The 18,067-nt window shown below is 40.3% G+C and overlaps 1 protein-coding gene across 1 annotated transcript in view; it reads right to left on the bottom strand.

Annotated features, from left to right (window-relative positions):
• The window catches only part of LRRC3B (leucine rich repeat containing 3B), a 45,247-nt gene extending 30,313 nt beyond the window's left edge, over window positions 1-14,934 (bottom strand). Inside the window, exon 1 of the mRNA XM_063303909.1 lies at window positions 14,125-14,934. The gene's annotated coding sequence lies outside the window, so the exon portion shown is untranslated. The remainder of the gene's footprint in view (window positions 1-14,124) is intronic.
• Between the last annotated feature and the right edge of the window lie 3,133 nt (window positions 14,935-18,067).

The raw sequence follows: 18,067 nt of genomic DNA, 5'->3' as shown, positions 1-18,067 counted from the left end.
TTCAAACTCAAATTAAAACAAGACTCCAAACAAAAATGGTGTAATGATACCAGCATTGGAAACAACACAGAGTTGATTTCACACAGTCAGTGAGTTAGTTGTTGACAGAATAACTCAAATAAAAAAGTTTCAAAGCATTAACAGTATTGTGGTACAAACCCATACAAAGTAATTATCACCAAAGTTCACTATATAAGTATAATTTTAGAAAAGTCCTGATTTAAATTCCTTCTTTCTATTTCAGAAGTCTTCAGTGAAGAACGGCCAACACCAACCTGCCCATAATATATCTTGTTTGGTTTGCTATGATTTGAATTTTACTCTGTGGTTGCAACCTACAGTTCTTTATTTCAAAGGGCTCATCTGGTCCCCCAGGGGGAAGTAAACTGAGTTGGCAACCTCTAGTAAATGGGTGTTTGTGACATCTCACTGTATTCAGTTAATTTAATTATGACAGAGGAGAGATGCTGGATGAAGACAGTTCTCTAGCAAGTGCCGGATTTTTAAGCATATATGTATGGTGTATACATGTGTATTATATATATTAATATATTTTTTGTTTGATGCCCCAATCTCATTCCAATATAATACATACGTTCCTAACTGGTGTTGATGTGAGCTGCATGGGAGTTAATGTTACCTTTAATCTATGTACAATTCCTTGAATTCAAATTGTATATTGCCCCCAGAGGAACTCTTTGTATTGGGATAATCTTGTTGCAGCTAATTAAAAACAGCTTTTTCTGGTGTCATAGAACAAGGTCACCACTTAGAACACCCACTGATATTCAAATATCTTATCGTATACTAGTCATTTTTTAAACAAACATTCAACAAAATGAATTAAAAGGGTGTTCTTTCCAAAATAATATTCTTTCAGTCCAACTAGTACCAAGAAGTACTCTCCGAACACTCTCAAAAAGCTGGTGACTGATCTGCATGAAAATCAAAACAAGATGGAAGATGAAAGATTATACTTTAAACATCCTATTGGGGTGTTCATGCTGTTTCTGCAGTAGGTTACCATCTCATCTGCTATGGCTTTACCAAGTCAATAAAAAAGAATTGCAAGAGCTGCAATCTAACTGGCATACATTTGTTGTTGTTGTTTTGGTGGCTTCTGTAAGTGTAAGTAAATAACTGTCATGAGTAAGGATGGCGAACAGGGGGCTCCCATCCAGACTGTCAAGCGCATGCGTAGCACTGAGGAATTGGTCAGCCATTCAAAGAGACACAGATCGGGACCGCCTTAACCTTTGGGGTTTATATGTCTGGGTTTTCCCACGCTTCTTCAGTTTGTTAGGATTCCTGTTAAGTACTAGCAATAAATATTAGAGACCAGTTCTTTGTCTCAGCATGTTTCCTGGCTGTTAGGACATCAACAATGAAAATTATGAAAGCCTATCACAGTAGCTCCCTTCCAAACCAAAACCACAAGTAGTCCTTGCTTAACAACCATTCATTCAGAGACTGTTCAAAGTTACAATGGTGCTGAACGAATGGTAGTTACAGTTGGTTCTCAAAGTTATGGCCGTTGCAGTGCCCCCGTGGTCACATGATCAAAATTCAGGCACTTGGAAGCCTGCCTGCATTTATGACCAAGGAGCACTTCAACTCCCTCTACCAACCTATCTCCCCCCATCTCTGCCCTTTTGGCCACCATGAATTCAGCCGCCCCGCTGCCCCTGCCATCCTGCATTCCGCCCTGCAACCCCATTGCCCTGCAGTACAACACCATTTGTCACTAAGGGTCAATATGGATTTGATGGCACATAATCCAGCAAAAATCAGCCACCGGCTTCCTTACAAATAAAGACAAATCTAAAGGCTGAATGAATAAAACCAGATACCTTTGAACTGTACTGGTCATAATTTTTGAGAATACGTTGAACTGCAAGAACAACAAATCATTCAATACCAAATTAAGTAAAGCCAGACTACTCACTGGAAGCACTAATAATGAAGTTAAACCTTAAATATTTTGGACGTGTAAGGTTCATATCCATAGAGGCATGAAGAGTCAAGACTGACTGAACTAATGGACAACAAAAGAGGCTGGTACTTAGAAGATCCTGACAGATCTCCAAAAGCTAGGCAGAGTAGGGGCTGCTTAACACTTGGGTTAAGCAAGTTTGGGAAGTAAAAAAGAAAAAGAAAAGCTCAGAAGAATGCAATGAAAAACTATTCCAGTACTGTTGCTAAGAAAATTATATGGGCAAATTCATGAAATCATCAGTACCTGAGTTTGACTTGGAGATTTTATCTTAGCTTTCCATATTTATTTTTTGTAATAGAATCTACAGGAAACATAGATGTGTTAGGAATATTAGACACCCACAATTGCTTAACAAACAGAACATCTAGCAACTTTAGACAGATTCACACATGCCAGCTTCACAGTGGCACATACAACAACTTATCCTATGGTCCCACCAACAGGCTAGTTGGAAATTACATACATCATGTAAGAGAAATCAAGCACTTGCACATTCTGCAAGATAAATAATTTTCCCATTTTTATCTAGATGCTGTCATTTCTTCCATTCTGTTAGGATATGGCTGTTACTAACAAGCTTACCATTCAAAACAGAATTGAGAAATACGAAAGTTCTGAAAAGCAGGCTAATAAACTAATCGGGTTAAGTTATTAATATAATTGGGCTCCAGAAGAAATTTTACAAGGGGACTTATCCTATAGATTTGGGAGGGAGAAAGCCACCCATTCTAAGATAAAGTCCCAGTTCTCTGCTTCCAAAACTGTAGCTGTGTTGTGCAATGACACTTTTTTTTTCTATTAAAAAAATCCTCAGCTTAGGGTATTCTTATTTATTCAACTCTGCTCACTTCGCTTTTTAATAGCTGATTTAAAACATGCTGGATGCAATCAACATAAATTTTAAACAGCCCCACTAACTTCACTGGGAGATATACATAATATAGGTATATTAAGCTATTCCGTTAAAGTCCATAGGAATTAAAAATGCTTGCTGTTAGCTGAATTGTGATCATTATAATAATCTCTCACATCTTTTTTTCTCCTTTCTTATTATAAACATACATACATACATACATACATACATACATACATACATAAATCTTTTTTCTGTTTTCTTCATCCAGGCTTCTTTTCTTGTCATTGTTTGGTGTCAGTGCCCACAAGGGTGGAAAAAAGTGAAGATGGTAACTACAATTGCATGACTGAAACATGTAAAAAGGGGTGGGGCTTTGAGTGTGTGGCCATAGCTACCACCTTTACTTTTTTGACCCTCTCTACCAACGCCACTGGTCAGGGCACTCATCATAACCATTCTTTAAGTGCCCCACGATGGCTTAAAAATCAAATGTTGACATTCCTGTATTTACAGATCTGATGTGATGGAGTCTTCAGGAAAGCATATACTGAGGGAGAGTCCTTTAACAGACTTGTTCCACTCCTTCCTGGAACTCTCTTGTTGAATATCATTTCACCTAGAGACCAATTAGCAACCAAGGCACAGTTGATGAGTACATAATGAGGAAGTGGAAAGAGATACACAGAACTCCTGGGAAAAGAGAAGTTTGAGAGGAAGCCCAAACTTAAGACAGAGTGAATCTAAAACAAGTCAGTTGAGATAACTTGTGGGCTGACTCAAACAGAAGCTAACTCTTACAGAATATTTGTACTCTAGCAGACCAAAGTAACCACATGCTCACATTTACGAGATCTTCAGTATTAGCTCATATTCCAAACCTTTTGCTGCCTAATAGTCTCCAATTTACAACTCAGTATAAGCCAAAACAAAAAAGAGTCTACAATGCTGGAAACTACAGCTTTCAGTTTTGTTTGCACAATTTTGTACTGTAAACTTCCACATATAAGGGCATGGAAATGTTTCTGCACCCCATTCAGGAATTGCAGATTTATTTATAACAAAAGCCAGCATTTTTCCTTACAACATTACAGCAATTTAGTACTAATATATTCTTTACACGTATTGTCCAAACACTTCCATATTGGATATTCAATGCAAGGCAACTTTTCTGGGTTGTCATTTTAACTAAAGCTCTACATGCCATTAAGTGGATTAAGAAGCCATTAATCACAAGTAGTTTATCTGGTGGTTTATGGAGATCCTATGCCATTCAAACCTCTGTTCCAAATCACATTCAGACCACTCCCTTTCCTGCCTCACCATCTATCAATGATGCACTGAAGAATGGCTTTCCTATTCTTGTTATTAGAATTAAGATAATACTCATGACTATCCTAAAAATCTATACACGTTTAAATTAACACTTAATATCTTCCAGCCCTACCCCCACTGCAATTTTTCTCAAAACAGCAAGCCTAATCTAATGCTTCTTTTGAAAATAAAACATTTCTTTGTTAACATTTTTAAGGGAAGTCCACTCTGAAAAATAAAAAGTCAAAATGTTTTATAGATACTTTATAATACAATCACATTATTTTCATCCCCGTATTAAGAACAAGACTTTTTCCTACCCTTAAATATTTAAATGGAATATTTATAAGAAGAACCAGATCACAGATTCTTTAAGCATTACCATTAGCTGAGAGTATGCATGGCGAACCACACTCATTAGATTTTAATGTCAAAATGTATGCCCAGGAAAGAGAACCCAGTTAAGGGGGGCTTCCGTAAACCTCCTGTATGTCTATAACTACAAAAATGATACAGTTGTCATCCCAGCAGGCCACTCTACAGGGCCTGATGAGTTGCTTTCAGTTCTACAACCAGACAGCACCATAATCATTTTGCACCTCTTTTGCGAACACCTCGGCTCAGAAGATTACATTTTGACTGGAAAGATGAATAAATAAAAAGCTAGCACAAATAGCTTGAATGTTTCAACACATTCTTCTGTTGAAGGCAAAGAGAAAAAGACCTGAACTAGAAGTATCCAATTTTTCCTTTGATTCCTACAATAATCAAAGACACACTACTGGGAAGGAAGCCCTGATGTTTCAAATGTATTTTGAACAAATAATGAAGTCTAGATATTTCTTCTTCTATTAAATGCAGTATGATCAAAACAATATTTGGGGAGGAGGGGGGTCATAGCTTCACATTGTTTTCCACAATCACCTGTCCTTCCGTGGTTCTTTGTAAGCCAAAGCTCCAGTCAAGTCTTTTTTTTTTCCTTTGAAATTCTAGCATGATTCCTCCTAGAAAAACTCAAGTATTCCTGGAAGAAATTATCACTTAAATAGGTTTCTGGAATTTCCTCATGAATGCTCACTCTATTCAGAACGTAAAGTAATCCCATAAGCGGATTTTCAAGGGATAATTTGTTCCAGGGTTTTCAACATAACTTTCTACAATATCTCCTTTGGTGTCTGCCAGATTTCCTACCCTACCTAACTTTTTACATTTTAAAAAGAACAATGATTTAAAAAAACTCAGGAAGCTAAGACTGCTAGAGGAATCCATCAGTTTAATGGACAGGTGCAGCTCAGTGCATTCTTTGTACAGCAAGTGTGCCGTTCTGCTCAGAAAATGCACAAAAATAAGACAGAATGGCAGGTAATCTGGTGCTTTGTAAATGGTCACATCCTCTAAGGCAGCTATTGTGCGAATGGATAAGGGTCCCCAAAAGCCATTCTGCAAGGCAGCATATAACATATTCCCAGAATTCCAGATGTGCCCACCAAAGGCCAGAAAGATTTTTGGGGACTGACTTAGTCCAGTTCTTTTTCTGCCCTGCCACCTTCCATGGACTCAGCCTAATAAAGCTTTTTTGTAGCTAAGGAAAGTCTGATATATTTTATCTCCTCTTTATCCTAATGCCGAAGTTCTCCATGTTCAGGTACAATTTTCCATCTTTTCCATTACCAACCTAATTCCCATCCTCTTTTACAGAAGCCAAACTATTTACATAATACCTACAGACAACCCAGGAAATCAATTTCTCATTTGTCTCCTGGGTCTAGGACACCCTTCACGGTTAACTACTGAACTACTGCTTTATTACACATTTTCAGTAAAAAAATCTACTGCTAGAAAGGATCCAGTCTTGGAGCAACAGGTGTCATGTGAGGGCACGACTAAACGATTTGAAGTTACTAACTATGTATCTGGAAAACATGGTTTCTGGACAGTGGCATGGGCACAAACAATTACTTTCCTCCAGCAGAAAAAAATCACAATGGTACCACGGCACAACTGTTTATTACCTGTAGCTCATATAGCCTCCCCAAAATTTTATGTCTATTTCTTATTTGCAGTGTTACAAAGAAGAACATAAACAAGTATGTGAGGAAAACGTTTTTATATTACATCTATATCCTGGCATTGCTCAAGGTGGCATAAATGGCACCCCGCTTCATTTTTATTCTTAAAATATCCCTTTGGGGTTGAGAGATAGTGGTGAAATGAAGGTGAAGGGTCCCCTGTGCAAGCACTGAGTCATGACTGACCCTTTGGGGGGACACCGCTCTCACAACATTTTCTTAGACTATAGCAGGGTGGTTTGCCATTGCCTTCTCCAGTTGTCACCTTCCCCAGCAAGCTGGCTACTCATTTGACGGATCTCGGAAGGACGGAAGGCTGTGTTGACCTGAGCCGGCTACCCAAGAATCCAGCTTCCCCTGGGATCAAACTCAGGTTGTGGGGAGAGTTTCGGTTGCAATACTGATGCTACCACTCTGCGCCACACGAGGCTCTGAGAGATAACGATTGGCCCATTATAGAGTAAACTTGGGCCTCCCTGTGCTATACTTTAACTGTTACTCCATGCTGGGTCTCTTTACGATATCATATTAACTGTGTAGTCTGGGTCACTGACCTGTAATAAAGAATTTGATTTGATTTGATATTAACCGTGTTTCATTAATTTGATTAAATTTACATTTCATTCAGTTTTTCTCCTGGCCTACCCATTTTCTTGTCCTGGACTATTCCATTTTGGAGTCTGGCCCACACCAGACCTCTTTGCTTATTAATTGGTATTCTGGAGGGGCCTATTCCCTTAACACAAGAAAGTAACTTGCAGTGTAGAGAGATACAGATCTCAAACAAACCAGGTAACATTTTGTTGAGGTAGTAATTTTGCAAGCTTCTGATAAAGCACGTTTTAGCATCCCTGAGACTGAAAGGATAAACAACGTCCATCCCACACAAAGCTTCCCATCCATTATGTTTTTACACTTTAGAGAAACAAGTTCCTTGCACTTTACCACTGTTTAAAAAAGTCCATGGCCTTTATAATTGTCCTCCATAGTCACACACTAATTAACCAAAAGATGGCTGCTGGATGTTGAAAACACAAATCTCCTAGCTGGGTCAGTGACCATCAGCAAGAAGCAATATGACTCAGTTCACAACAGCAGAACATTCCATCCTTTGACCACAGCATGACTGATGAGTAGGCCATCTGGTAGAGGAGCATAGCAGCAGGGATAAAGCCTGCAGCATTTCCTATCTGAAAAGAAGCATGCTGGAACTCAAGTGTGCTCAGAATCCAGTTTCTGACCCAAAGAGTTGTCCTTTAATTACCAGTGTGCAAAAACTGATTGCTGTGGGCATCAAATGGCTGCTTCACATGTTCCAAAGCTGAGCATTAAAGACAGGATCAATGTCTGAGTACTAGCACAACTATCAACTTTTTTTCTTAGCTAGAATGCAATCCATTCTGTCTTACAATGCTTTCACATTACTTGGCTATTTCAGAGGTCCATCCCCAACCAAAGGAAAAGAAAAGTATGCTTTATGGCTTTCTAAGTAGAGTAGGAACAAAACAAACTCTGAATTTTCCATTTGTAATAGGCCCTGGTCTGGGAAGATAAGTCTCTTGACTCTGAAAGGGAGTTGATTTCTTCTCTCCTCTGGGACAGAAGTTCTCTTCTGTCATTGCTAGAAGTCTGTAGCTTCAGAACTCCAACACTGCTTTAATTTCCACAAATAACATACAAATCTACTAGACAATTACTAACAGTTCTTTTTTTAATGATTTCAGCTGCCTGAAGTCTACCTGGGACCTATTCTAAATGATTAAGCAACGGACCATAAGCATGTAATCCAAAGGAAAAGGTAAGTAATAGGTATGATAATTAGTAGGGCTGCATAGCACTTTGGATTCAGCCAAAAGTTGCTTCAGAGCACAGCTGCTTAAAGAAGTTGAATATAGGTACTTCATCTGGAGCCTCGTGTACTCTGAAGTATTTTTTAGTCTGACTCTGAAGCATCACCCAGCCATAAGGATTAGTCCTGGTGAACTGCAACTCTGGTATCTTAGCTACCATCAGTACATGATCCATAGTCTTCTTGCATATCTGCACAACCTTTTTGATGCCTTTTTGAAATCCTTTATTTTACCCAACCTGTATCTCTATCTCAGTGTTCTCCAGTGCAGGTTGCCCAGATATGTCACACTACACCATCCATCTCTTGCCGACCAAATGGGGGTGAGGGTCCTTTATTCTAAGTTTTTTTTTAATTTGGACCAGCTCTGCCTTTCCTTTCTACTGTAAGCAAAATTTAGTGTTGTGATCTCTTTTGTGAACAGTATGTGCCTCAATTATAACACTTGCAATACATAAAAAAGAACATAAGCTCAGTTTTTTTGAGAGCCAGAATCCCAAAATTAGCAAAATTCTGGTGTTCGATTCTATCTCAGAACTTCACTGCAAGACACTGAATCATAAATAGAAACAACCATTGCATGCACGAGTCTCTGAGTGCATTAAGACCTTTTCCCTTAGTCATGGTTCAATCACAAGATAACAAACTCTAAGCTTCACAAGAGTTATGATCAAGTACTCTCAGGAAATTTGGCTTGGGAAAAAACCCTTTGCATCTAGAAATACATGGAAGGAAAGAATGTAAATTATATTTCATATGAACTGGATAAACAATCCTGAAAATAAAAATAAATTGTTGCAACAGGAAGCATTTGTCCTTCACTATGCTCTGCATATCAAGTAATGATATTTTAATGTAAATGTTGTTTCTTTGTAAATATACTCACAATTTACTAACATGGAAGAGCTTTAAGTTTTTCTTTGTGCACATTTTCAATGAGCAAATGAGTTCAGTCCAAAGACCCTCCTATACCACAACAGAGCGCACACACACCCTGCTGTGAGCCAGGCTGTCCCTTGCTAACCAGATGGAGCCATCAGCTTTGACAGTACAAATCACCTGGAATCAGTGATTTTGTCCAAAACAGGTGCTCTGTGCTGTGGAATATCTGTAGGCCACAACCAAAGTCTTACACTATTTTAATTAAATTTGAAGAATGGCATAATTGTAAAGACTTATCATATTGGAAGATTATAAATGTCAGCATAACTGCAAGTTATGAGCTGGACCTATTGAAATCAATGAGAATTAACCTGGATCTACTCCTATGGCTATGGGGGCGCGATGGCACTGCAGGTTAAACTGCTGAGCTGCTGAGCTTGCCGATCGGAAGGTCGGCAGTTCGAATCCGCGTGACGGGGTGAGCTCCCATTGCTAGTCCCAGCTCCTGCCAACCTAGCAGTTCGAAAACATGCAAATGTGAGTAGATTAATAGGTACCGCTTCAGCGGGCAGGTAACAGCGTTCCGTGGAGTCATGCCAGCCACATGACCACGGAAGTGTCTACGGACAAACGCCGGCTCTTCGGCTTTGAAACAGAGATGAGCACCACCCCCTAGAATCAGACACGACTGGACTTAATGTCAAGGGAAACCTTTACCTTTACTACTCCTATGGCTAGATCCCTACATGATACTAACCCAAAATATGGCTTCATTTTGGTTTGACTTAATAGTGTGAACCCAGCCATGACTTGATGTGATATCCAAATATAGCCAACTGGGACATGTTCAATAAATCATGATGAGGCAAATCTTGGCTTACCACAGGGAATCAAAGACTTATTATTTAGAGACCAAAATTTTCAACTATCAGCAATTATCAGAAACCTAGAAAATGTCTGCTATTGGATTACAAATTAACTTTGCAAGATGGCTCGTGCTGAATAGTAGCTTTCTATAAAGAACACTTTTCTTCTTGAGGCATTATTTCCAAATACAAAGAAAACTGCAGATTTACTGCTTGCTGCCAAGAGGGGCCCAATTATAATATCCATGAAATAACAGCTGTCTAAGAATAAGTATTATAAATTTGGAACTGTAGAATTTACTTTGCAAGTTGTCTTGCTCAGTCCCTCATAAGAATATTGTTCAATAAGTCTTCTTTCTTATTTCTCAACTAAAATGTTGCTGTATCACAACTCACATCATCCCTCACCACTGTCAATGGCAGCTGGGCTTAATGGGAGGTGGAGACCAGCAAGTGAATCTTTCCTCCTGGATAGAACTAAATTGCCAAAATTGTATTATTATCACAAACCCAAATAAGGGATGGAATGCGAGTGCAATAGGACAGGAGTAGGTGCTGACAGGGTGGTAGCACATAAGATGGCCTAATTCTGATGATCAAATCATGGTTTGGGGATAACATATGTTTCTACGAAACACAAAGTAAAGAATGTGATTTGGGAAAACATAGCTCTACAATTCATTGTACAATATATTTAACCTTCTACAGTATTATGGGTGCTTCCTGGCCAAATATATTCAGTAAGAAAACCAAATATCTTTTTTCTTGGTCAAGTAATAACACTAGTTTTAGATAAAGGCCAAATAATTGTTTATAATACTTCCTAAAGCAAGCTCAAAATATTTGCTAAGTAAATTCCAATGTTTTTGGAAATTGCCATATGTGGTTTTGTATTACCTGCCAAAGTTAGATGCTGAGTTAATCATACTTAGCATTATCTGTCAAAGTATTGGAATCAATGAGGCCAAGGTAGGGATTAAGCTCTTTAATTTCAAGATATCTATTCTAAGGATCCAACCTACTCAAGAAATTATCTTTTCCTCCAAATATTCCTCTCTGCCTTTTTAAAAAAAATATTCACAAGTTCTCCCCAAGCCTAAAGAAATGCATGCAAAGGTTTGATTTGCTCAGAACCACACAAAAATCTAAAGCAGGGTTTCTTAACAAGGGTTCCATGAGAGGTCACTAGGGGTTTCCTGGGAGATCACGATTTATTAAAAAAATTATTTCAAATTCAGGCAAATTCACATTAAGAGGTAAGTTTCATTCTTTATTTTTAGTTTAAGAACACTGTTAATGCATACTGTATATACAGGCCTACGCATGAAACAAATATAATAATTTTGTAACTTCTGGCCTGTATTTGAGCCTGAATGTGCAGGGGTTCCCCAAAGCCTGAAAAATATTTCAAGGTTCCTCCAGGGTCAAAAGGCTGAGAAAGGCTGGTCTAAAGAAAGAAATATATCTGAAGTTATTGTTAATATCTCTGAAGTAGTTTTTACGTCAGGTATATTGAATTATCATTGGACTCAGCTAGCAGCCATGATGATTACGATGATGCTTGCCTTTCTAGCTGAATTGATTTGGAGGTCACCCAACTGGGAAAACTCTAGAAATTACACTAACACATTTGTCTTCACTTTCTTTCTTTCTACATTATAGCTTTAAATAAATAAACAGAACGCAAATCCTAATATTTAACAAAGACAATGACCATCAGACTAAGGATTAAGACTGCTGCGCTTCAATTCTATTGAAAAAAATTGAGTTCCCTTGTGTACATAACAGCACTTTAATTGCTGTATGATTTTAAGTATATGCCTAAATTTCTTCCAATGAAATATTTCATGTTGACTTAATTGTGCTTTCATTTTTACCAACAGAGAAATGCACGGCAAGATATTCCTTTGTCCTACCAAAGCCAATGACCGTTCCTATAGCATATAATAACCGTAGTTATATTTAACTATGCTAAAGGGTTCTTTTAGACCCAGTGGCTACATGATCACATTTAATGATTTCCAAAATGATCTCCTACCCTCCACTGAGAAATTATTAAAATTGTGACTTGGCTTCCATTTACCTTCCATTTTCATGAAAGTCTCATAAAGCTGGGGAGATTCCCTACTGTGTTAATTCAAGAATCCTGGAATGGGATGCTTTAGCAATATATCCTTGCTCATAATGATAAGTTATTCACATATTATCATTGTGTTTGCCTGAAATGAATCACTGCCCCCCCCAATGTATTGCAGATATAATGACTCTGCTGTGGTTTAAAGGTTCACATAGCTTGGGTGAACAGAGCAAGAAGTCAACAGACTCCGACTTAATGATTTCAAGATTTATTTTACCTTGGTTTGTCCCTAGAATGTGTAAACAAATTAGAAGATGAAGTGAATTAACGGATTATGATCCCAGGATTTCTTATATAAATAAATATTTTGTTACAGATGGTCTTGCTTTTCAGGGGCATCAGCACTGAAGGGCCTTATTAGGTTCAGCATATGCCGTTAAGCACAGAAAGAAACTGATTCAAGGAACAAGCCAGTGTCTGGAATGTTGATCTCATCTACTTCCGAACTGCTTCATCTTGAATCCAAGTTCCTTATGTGAATATATATAAATTTTATTTCTTGTAATAAAAGAATTTAATATCTCTGAAGTAGTCTTTACCATAGGTATGATGAATTACCATCAGACTCAGCTAGTGGTCATGAAGACTAAGATGATGATTGCCTTTCTTTATTTCCATTATGTTTTTCTTCAGATATAAAACGTGACTTACTCAAAAGCTAAGTTATGACTTTTGCAATACTAAGTCTTGCTCAAAAAGCCCCAGAATATCCCCCAGCTCACCACTATTAAAAATGTTCAATGTCTCTGAAGTGGTAGAACTTTTAGCAATTTAAAAGCAAAAGAAATTTAGATAAGAACATCATTTTTTTTAACCTGTTGGAAGTCAAGCAGGAATCAACTTTAGTGATTGGTAGGAATAAATCCAAATTTTGAAGATAAATCAAATTTCTTAAAATAACTCTGCAAATCTCAGATAATTATACAGATCTGAAATTCAACTCCTGTATTGTTAATTTAATATCTTGAATACTATCCTTCACTTACTACAAGGATTATTTGGAACAAGGAGTTGGTACAAACATTCCTGAAATTGCTCTGCCACTCTGATTCAGACTGGTACTTTAGGAGACCCAGCACAGATATAATCAACAGTATGTGTTAGACATGACAGAGGACGGAGGTCAATTTATATCACAGCATATAACCAGTTTGGTGTAGTGGTTAAAAGCACCAATCTAAAAACCAAACTGAAGATCCTGAGTTCTAGACCTGCCTTAGGCATGAAGCCAGCTGGGTGACTTTGGGCAGTCTCTCTCCCTCAGCCCTAGGAAGGAGGCAAGGGCAAATCATTTCCAAAAATGTTGCCAAGAAAACTGTATCGACTTGTCCAGAAAGTCATCAGGAGTCAACACTGATTTGAAGGCACAAATAAATGAATAGTCTTTTCTTTATCCCCAACTCACATACTGATCTGCATCTGTCCTTTTTTTGTCTAGAAATTGTCATAGAAATAAGGAAAAGTTAAGTAACTTAAGTATTCAGTACCTTATTTAAAAAAAAAAAACTGTCAAAATTCTTGTTTTCAATTACCACAAAACGTCTAATGCTGTAATACCATCAGAATTTGTACTTAGCTCAAGTTTTCCATTCAATACCTTCCAGTTTCAAAAACAGACTTTTATTATCCGTATATTAAAATATCAACAGTTTGTATGCTTCCCTTTCACACAACTGGCTATTCTCTCTCCTTCCAAGTTAGGCAAATACAGAATCAGTTAAAGCAATTTATTTGGTGTACTGTTGTCTAAGCATCTCAATAGCTACTAGAATGTATTTTTATCCCCTCCCCCTTCACACCTTTTTTCAAGGCTATGAAATTTCTATGCCCCCATGTAGAAAAGCGTATCAAGATACACACACTGCTACTTCCCACTTGCGGCGAATCTCTACACCTCCTTTAAATTGCATATTTTAAGGTCACGACCAATGTCCCTCTGGGGACATTCCCCCGTTCTGGATCGATTCATTATTATTATTTTGTCCCTTGTATCGAGGGATTCAACTCCGTTCTCGGCCTTCGCGTTTCGAGGTCCAGCAAAGGGTTGAAGCGGAATGTGCAAACCGCAAGGGAAAAGGGGAGATTCTCACCCGGGCGTGAAGTTGACTCCCCGATCAGCCCACCCGAGCCGCGCACGCAGGGAGTTCGAGCGCCTTACCAGATGCAGCGGGGTGACTCAGGAGGAGAAAGGGAGGCGAGGCGCAGGCAAGCAGGCATGGAGAGCTGCAGCTTGCGAACCGGAGTCTTGCGCCTCACCTGGGAGTCGCTGCCGCCGCCACTGCAGCCTGGATTACAGACCTGGCTGCCATTTGTTGCACGCCTTCTGGGAGAAACCGTACACGAGGCACGTAGGGCTAGCCTTTCCTCCCCATGGTGATCCTAGGGAGGCTCGCTCCGTTCGCTCCTTTCACTGTAGCAAAATCCCAAGGCAAGTCGCGGCACTTCCCCCCGCGGGGCTCAGCTGCTTGCTCGCTCTTCGCCTCATGTTGCACCGCCAGCCGTCTAGCACGTCCCAATCGCTCTCGTACTTCGTTCCTTTCGCTTCCCGAACGAGCAGCAGCGGCGGGCGCTACAGCAGCAGCTCGGCGGCGTCCTGCAACCCGGGCGTGGCAGAAGCAGCGCCTTGCGAGAGCCACAAGCACATGAATTCCCGGGTGGGGGGGGGGTGCTGGGGGAACACGACCGACTCAATAGCTTCGTGTTCTACAGGTGCCGCGCTTAGGGGCCGGAGGGGGGCTGCCCCCTTCTTTTTCCTCCGGGGAGATTTGTATTCCGTGAGACCCGCAAGCCCCGCTTCCCGGAGAGGCGCGCGCGCAGCCTCTGCGATCCGGGAGATGACTTGCTTTCTAACGGGGCAGGCTGCGAGTTTTCTCTTGCGTACTGCAAGGGAATCACGGGCTCCTGGTGTCTAGCCTGAAGCTTCCCTTCTCCACCCCTGCCTTGCAACTGGAGCATCTGCGGAAAGAGATGAGGCCGTGTGCATTCAATTCCGCACGACCTCCCTAAAGAGGCATCCCCAGATTTTCCCTCCTCCCATTCGGGAAGGGGCTTGCGCTATCGGATCTCGGCTCTCCAAGCCTGCCAAACCAATCCAGGGCTCGGCTCGTTTACCCTGCCACGCAAAAACCTGTTCCCGGCCAACGTCCGGATTTGCTCCGGATTGACATTCTCCTTACAAACACCCGGCCCCTCGAGAGTCATTTTAAATGTGCTCGGTCGGAAGAAGTAAGTCTTCCTGAACATAGCAGTGCTTCTGCTTTAACCTGCTCTGCTGCCCCAATCCCTGTTACACCTTCCCAGTTTTGCCGCAGGTTGCTTCCCACCCCAGCCCCCTTTCCGACTCTCAAGTAAACTGTTGCTCTTGCAGCTTCAGTTCTTCCTCTGCTGATCAGGACTCCCCCATATGACCCACTGTGGCTGAGTATACTATAGTTATATCCGGGCGTGATAATACCTAGTAGCATTTTCATTTGGCCATTCCCCACTCCCATATTACTGTATAACCCCAAACTCGGAATCGATACCGTTCTCTTGCTCTTTCTTTTCAACTGATGATTTGCAGTGATGCAGCTTTGTCTTTCTAAATCCACCCAGAAATTTTATGTGCGCAGTTTATTTCCCTTCAACCAGACTTTAAACACCTGGAAGGGGATGAAGGACACCCATTTTGGAGAAAGGGATCTGCAGTCTGTACCACCGAATGGGAGAGTTCGTGTTGTGCCCCATCAGCAGCCGAAGATCCATTTGGGCGCAAATTAAAACCCTCCCCGACTGCGCACGAAGCGTCCTCCGTGCTTTCCATTTTTATGAATTGCACCCAGCAACTTCGAAAGATGTACTTGAGGGAAGCAGATCTGGAGAACGGTGCTGTTCACCTAAGAAGGAGAATATCCTCTGCATAAAACCAAGTCTGTCCTAAATAGTGGGCAACGATCCCGGCTGCTTCTCCGACCCCTCTGCAACCCTGTCCTCTGTCTCAACCATCTGGCACGCTGAAAAGAATTGAACGCCTAGGAAGTAGCTGCCTTGTCAAGGAGGAAGGAGCGCGCGCCCATTTTATACAGGAAATGCAACAGGCGGCGGCGACGGCTTACCTTTGCCCGAGCTTTGCGTCCCAGCAGCAGGCTCCTGCGGGCAAACAGCAGAATGGATGCTTTTTTTTTCTTTCTTTTTTTCTTTTTCGGGAGGAGGAGGAGGAGGAAAGAAATGGCTACTCAAGGACTGCCCCCTTTGCTTCGGCCTGCTGAAGGCAGCTGCCTGGGGCCAAATGGCCTGTGCAAAACCGAAGGGAAGGCAAAGCTCTCCCCCTCAAGAGGGAGGAGGAGGTCGAAAGAAAAGCTGCTATTCCTACTCTCACGCCGTTGGGACTGGTGAGGAAGGGGAAGCTGGCGGGGACGGGGGGAGAGAGGTAAATCTTGAAGGGGGGAAGTCAGAAAAGTTGGAGGAGGAAAAAAAGAGGGACAGGGTTCGTGGGACACGAACAGGGAGCTCATTTCCCTGTGTGCTTCTACTTGGTAGGAATGTGATTCTTTCCCGCTCTCCAGAAACAACTCACAGTAAAACAGAGAAAAAAGAGGAGCAGGGGAAATAAATGTCATTAAAACAGAAATCCATACTGCAGAAATATCATTACGAGGTCAGCTGGAGCCTTATAACCCTAGGGCTATGTTAGGCTTACTCAGTGTTCATATAAATCACGGTTGATTTAATTAATTCAATGGGGGGCGGGTTTTCATATAACATACTGAAGGGTAAACCAGCACACTAGGCTACAAGGAGATTAGCTAGTCTGTGGTTCAGTATGTGGAATGGCAGGTTATTTATGATTGGCCTTAAACCAAACCACCTTTTTCTTCTGTCTCCTGGTTTTCTTCATGTTTTACCATTCTTTTTGATGGAGCATTCTTCAAAATATAGACACCTGCAACTTATTTGTAAACCTTCTGTTGACCTAAGAAAAGCATTGCCTGAGTACGGATTTTGTATATTTTATGTTACAGTTCCATGTGGGCAGGTAGAACCTAGCCTAGAGGAAAGTTAAGTGGCATTAAATTTCTCTGAAGTTGTTAGACATTCTCTTGGTAAAACAATCACTTGGATGTCTAATATTCGTGACGTGTGTTTTTTCTGTAGATTCTGTTAGTTAAAACATATGAAAAGCTAAGTTACATTCTTCAAATCAGACTCAGCTCCTGATGACTTCATGGATTTGTCCATATGATTTCCTTAGCAACAATACTGGAATAGTTTTCCATTGTTGTCTTCTGTAAAAACTTTCTTTTTTTCTTCCCAAACTTGCCTGGAGCCCCAGTATTTTTTGGTTGGTCTCCCATCCAAGTGTTAAGCAGCCCCTACTCAGCTTAGCTTTTGGAGATCTGTCAAGATCTACTAAATACCAGCTTCTTTTGTTGTCCATTTGTTCAGTCAGTCTTGACTCTTCTTGCCCCTATGGACATGAGCCTTACAAGTCCAAAATATTTAAGGTTTAACTTCATTATTAGTGCTTCCAGTGAGTAGTCTGGCTTTACTTAATTTGGTATTGAATGATTTGTTCTTCTTGAAGTTCAACATATTATCAGAAATTATCACCAGTACAATTCAAGGGTAATTGAATTATCACCACTTTAATTCAAGGGTAGTCAGTTTTTCTTCAGCTTCTAGTATTGTCTTTATTTGCAAGGATGCCTCTAGGCTGATAGGCATTCTTAAAAAATAAAAAGAGTGGGTAGCCACATCCTTATGCTGTGTTTGGAAGTGTGTCCATCTGCCATGGAGGAAAGAAAAAGAAGCAGAGAAGAGGCTAGAGAGAATGGCAAAAGCAGCTACATCCCCATTTGCCTTCTGAAAATGGATATGTTGATACCGATTTACAAATAGGTAAAAAAAAAGGCAGCCATTTTTTGGAACACCGTGGTATATACACATTGCTCCAAATATGCTTGCTGACTCAAACAAGTTTCTTTTCCACAGCTTAAATATTTGGATATTGTATATCATAAAGATGATTCCTCAAATCAGTCTAGATTCAAATAACCCTCCTGGTCCATACTCCAGACATCAGATCAAATCTTTATTACGGTCAAAGACCAGTTAAAAGCACA

This window comes from Candoia aspera, chromosome 4 (assembly GCF_035149785.1).
Source record: "Candoia aspera isolate rCanAsp1 chromosome 4, rCanAsp1.hap2, whole genome shotgun sequence".
NCBI classification, from domain to species: domain Eukaryota; kingdom Metazoa; phylum Chordata; class Lepidosauria; order Squamata; family Boidae; genus Candoia; species Candoia aspera.
The sequence above is the reverse complement of the archived record's forward strand: the minus strand, read 5'-3'. Positions and strand labels throughout refer to the sequence as shown.